The 4,931-nt window shown below is 44.3% G+C and overlaps 1 protein-coding gene across 7 annotated transcripts in view; it reads right to left on the bottom strand.

Annotated features, from left to right (window-relative positions):
- The window catches only part of GAS7 (growth arrest specific 7), a 194,629-nt gene that overhangs the window by 95,674 nt on the left and 94,024 nt on the right, over nt 1-4,931 (bottom strand). The window contains exon 1 of one of the 7 annotated variants that reach the window (XM_042449531.1): nt 3,551-3,619. The exons of the other annotated variants lie outside the window; for them this stretch is intronic. The gene's annotated coding sequence lies outside the window, so the exon portion shown is untranslated. Of the gene's footprint in view, nt 1-3,550; nt 3,620-4,931 lie in introns of those variants that run through there. 7 annotated transcript variants of the gene reach the window in all.

Raw genomic sequence — 4,931 nt, 5'->3', positions numbered from 1 at the left:
ACTCCAAACCCATGAAGAACTCAGAGAAACTAGCACAGCAACTGCATACTTTTAAGTTCTGCCCACGATAGTTCAAAAACCTATCAAGGAGGGTGTTCCCACTAGGGGAAACTCCGCGTTCTGAATCGAATCCTTTAGGTAGCGTTCCCATTAGGATCCGGTTTAAATCTAGAACGGTTCTAGAGCACCCCGGAATCGTTCCCACTAGAAATCGAATCCTGAAACGGGATAAAAATTAAATCCGTGTTTTCCTCATTTAACGTTTGTTAAAAAAACACTAGGGTCCGACCTACGTTTTTCCCATGATTCGAGTTAGGAACCGGAGTATTTAGATGAGAACGATATCATTTGAATCGGGCTAGAAGGATGGGAGGAGCTGACTGCGATGGGGGGCTGTCATTGGGTGGAGTAGTGCCCTTTCTGTCCCCTTCCGCCGTGGCTGTCCGCCATTTTTGCTTCCCTCAACCCTTTGTCCGCTGTGGTCTTTCAATAAGAGATAAGGATTATTTTTATTTTTTATTTTAAGGTTTACAGGCGCTTAATCTCTTCAGCGCTTTAAGCGCCTGAAGTCCCGGCTGCTCAGCGCCTGCATCGGCAAAGGACTACAAGGCTTTTCCCGGTGGATTGCAACCTCCCCTCTGTGTGGGGAGAGCCCATTTCCTAACGGAGGAGAGGCAGGAAGGGAAGGCTCCTCTCAAAAGGCATTCCCTGCCTGCTTGGGCTCTGACTTGCCCAGGCAGGGAAGGGAAGACTCCTCGCGAGGAGGCATCTGATCTCCGCCCAGACAGGGAGGGCTCTGATCAATGGGGGGGGGGGGATAGAGCCTTTCTCCCTCTCTTTCTCAAACGGAATCTGCCTTCTCCTCCAACCCTGGAAGAGAATCTTTGGGAGAGTGCTCCCTCCCTGCTTTGCCAGAAGCCTCCCCCTTCATCTGTGGGTGCGCTCTGTGAAGGGTTTCTCCCTGGCTGTCTTGGAGATCATGAGAAAAACCTATCCCATAGTTCCTCTGGAAAAGAGCTTGGGGTTCCTACTATAAATTCGCTTGCCAGAAGCTTCCCCCATTCATCTGTGGGCTCTGTGAAGGGTTTCCTCCCTGGCTGTCTTGGGAGACATGAAGAAAACCTATCCCATAGTTCCTCTGGAAGAGCTTGGGGTTCCTACTAATAAATTCGCTTTGCCAGAAGCTTCCCCCATTCATCTGTGGGCTCTGGTGAAGGGTTTCTCCCGGGCTGTCTTGGAGACATGAAGAAAACCTATCACCTAGTTCCTCTGGAAAGAGCTTGGGTTTCCTACTAATAAATTCGCTTTGCCGAAGCCTCCCCCATCCATCTGTGGGCTCTGTCAAGGATTCTCCCTGGCTGTCTTGGGAGACATGAAGAAAACCTATCCCATAGTTCCTCTGGAAAGAGCTTGGGGTTCCTACTAATAAATTCGCTTTGCCAGAAGCTTCCCATTCATCTGTGGGCTCTGTCAAGGGATTCTCCCTGGCTTCTTGGGAGACATGAAGAAAACCTATCCCAAGTTCCCTCTGGAAAGAGCTTGGGGTTCCTACTTAATAAGTTCGCTTTGCCAGAAGCCTCCCCCATTCATCTGTGGGCTCTGTCAAGGGATTCTCCCTGGCTGTCTTGGGAGACATGAAGAAAACCTATCCCATAGTTCCTCTGGAAAGAGCTTGGGGTTCCTACTAAATAATTCGCTTTGCCAGAAGCTCTCCCCCATTCATCTGTGGGCTCTGTCAAGGGATTCTCCCTGGCTGTCTTGGGAGACATGAAGAAAACCTATCCCATAGTTCCTCTGGAAGAGCTTGGGTTCCTACTAATAAATTCGCTTTGCCAGAAGCTTCCCCCATTCATCTGTGGGCTCTGTCAAGGGATCCCCTGGCTGTCTTGGGAGACATGAAGAAACCTATCCCATAGTTCCTCTGAAAAGCTTGGGGTTCCTACTATAAATTCGCTTTGCCAGAAGCTCCCCCCATTCATCTGTGGGCTCTGTCAAGGGATTCTCCCGGCTGTCTTGGGAGACATGAGAAAACCTATCCCAAGTTCCTCGGGAAAGAGCTTGGGTTTCCTACTAATTCGGAGGGAAAATGTATATAGGCTGACAGCGCTTATGAGTTTTGATCGTTTAAGCGCCTTGATTTGGTTCATTTTAAAAAAAAACCGCCAAAAATACATCATTCATTCACAACGGTCAATGAAATGGAAACGCTGACGAAGTTAAATCACTTCCAAATAATCCGGGTTAACGTTACGTCATTCTGACGTACTATTGATTGACAACTCCAAATAAGGTATGAGGAGAAGAGTCGCTTATTTTAACACCGATTTCATGCCAAGTGAGAAACGCTTAATGAACGCTTGCAAGTAAAAAATTCGATTTAAATAAGCAGATGGGAATGATGAATAAAGCGATTCTGAAAGCGGGATAACAACAGTGTTATTTTAATTCGATTTTATTAAAAACGTTGTATTTTAATTCGTATCAAACCTAAGTGGGAACACCCCCTATCAAGGACAGCTCCATGTCTGATTTACCAAGAGTAACATAGCTGCCATTCAAGCGATAATTCTTTGCTTAAACTTTCTCAACTTTAAGAATGTGCACTCCCTGAGGTATCCTCCTGAACAAAAACTGAACTTTTGTTCCATGGAATCCAAATTAAGATTGTTTGGTCATTTGAGAGCAGAAGAGGAAATGCAAGAAATCCAAGCATGTAATGGGCCTGGGCTGGAATCAGAATGAGAAAATTAATAATGTCAAACTGTTTTGACTGGATGCTTTAAGTGGTAGACACATGGCTCACTTTGGTTCTGCTGGCACAGAATTTTGATATTTTTACACTCCAAGAATACCCAACTTTAATATTTGTTGATGTTTTCAAGACAATTTATTACAAAGCTGTTTGGGGTTTTACTCTTGAATAGAGCAAGGAATCAAACAGAACAACCTCAAATGTGAGCCTGTGCCTTACTTTAAAAACAGCTCATCATGTTAACAGCTTCAAGCCCCCTTTTTCCAAGGAACAAAAATCCTCACGATGAGGAAAGTACAATCAGGTATCAGGCAAGAGAGACATCACATGGAGCCCATCTTTTGACAGGAATGAGACGAGATCCAAGATTCTCAGAAGAAACTAAGGAGCTGGGAGCCTGTAGGGTTTAGTTGGGATTGCTTGGAGAGAGGAGACAACCAACACATGGATGTCACAAATTAAAATTAATCTATTTTATTTGGCTCTTAAAATCCCCCATTTGTTGTTGCTGTGTGCCTTCAAGTCGTTTCCAACTTATGGCAACCTAAGACAAACCTACCATGCGTTTTTCTTGGCAAGATTACAGAGAAGGTTTGCCATTGTGTTCCCCTGAGGCTGAGAGTAGGTGACTTGCCCAGGGTCACCCAGTGGGATTCATGGCCAAATTATTTTTCCTGGCAATAATATTATTTTGGGGCTTTCAATGCATTATTAGGCAATAGTAAAAACTACTGGTTTTATGAGAAGTCAGGAAGGGTATAAACTTACAAATGTTAAAACCAACTAAACTGAACTTACCATTGGTGAAGGTGTTCACGTAGTACCTTCGCCCCGAGAGGAGACATATAACTCTGCCACCAGGTGGGAGGTGGCATTTTGAGAGTCTTCTCCTCCTTGTGGAATGACCTTCCTGGGTTTCTCTGCTGACAGAAATGACAGAACAAGCTTGTTTAAACGAGTTTCAGAGAATGTTAAAAGATTCAAAAGAACAGTAAAGCACGCAATTCTGAGGCTTCCTTTAAAAAGGTCCTGGGGAGCCTGGTATAGGAATCCAAGAGGTAAACACTGCTAAGAAACCCAAACACTCCAATTATCTTACCCATTCAGCCTGGAAATGTTTTTCAGCTATCATCTGTAAAGCACAGACCATCCCTTAAGGGCAGGGAAGATGCCTGGAAATGCTGTGGAGCCTGCATGTGCAACGTGGGCAATCCAGGATGTTACGACATATGATTCTGGGGAAAGAGAGAACATTGTACCTCTGCCTTGAAGAAGACTCATTAAATTCTGCACCCATGCTAGACTCATGAACCACAATGTATTTTAACACCTATCATAAATGCTCTAAATCAAGCATGTTAAAAATTACTAGCAAATGTTAAGAAACACAATGGCAATAACTAACGTGTTTTCACACAAATGATACTCCCACAGGAATCAGTTACCAGCAGTGAAATCTGCACTCTTCAGGTAACATTCACACCTACCAAGTTATGTTTTATTGTTTCTGGTCGGAAAGTTTGTTATTTTTAGACTGTGGAGGGGCACTTTCCAAAATGTGTTATATTGTACCTTCCTAAGCCAACTGAACATATTCTATAAGACCACCTTGCAGCATTCAGTCTCTCAATTTAAATTGGAGAGAGGCAACAGAAGTGACAGCTTTAAAATATGGAATCGGAAGCTCTGAGAAACTTAGCCAAGCTTCAGAAAAGGTTTTACATGACCTTTTTGGTCCTGGCCTGGATACTGGACCAGACAGGAACCTAAAAACCCAAACAGAAAATGTCACACCCCTGTACTTGGGGCATGGATTTCTCCTAAGTTTTCCAGTTTGGCTGTAGTTACGAAGGAGAAAGTGATGAGAGACATGATGAAAAAAAGTCAGCAAGTTATGGAACAGTGAGGAATGAGGACAGATGTGGCAGGAATACAACAACCATGGTCAGGAGGTCCATTTAAATAAATATTATTGTTGTGTGCTTCAAGTTGTTTCTGACTTATGGCAATCCTCAGGCATGTCATACCACAGGGTTTTCTAGGAAAGATTTGTTTGAGAAAGTTGCCTTTGCCTTCTGAAGCAGAGACAGAGAGATGAATGACCCAGGATCACCCAGTGGTTTCCACAGCCGAACAGGGATTCAACCTCTGGTCTACCAGAGCAGTTCGTAGGCCAATA

This window comes from Sceloporus undulatus, chromosome 2 (genome assembly GCF_019175285.1).
Source record: "Sceloporus undulatus isolate JIND9_A2432 ecotype Alabama chromosome 2, SceUnd_v1.1, whole genome shotgun sequence".
NCBI lineage: Eukaryota > Metazoa > Chordata > Lepidosauria > Squamata > Phrynosomatidae > Sceloporus > Sceloporus undulatus.
This window is presented reverse-complemented; position numbering and strand designations above follow the sequence as displayed.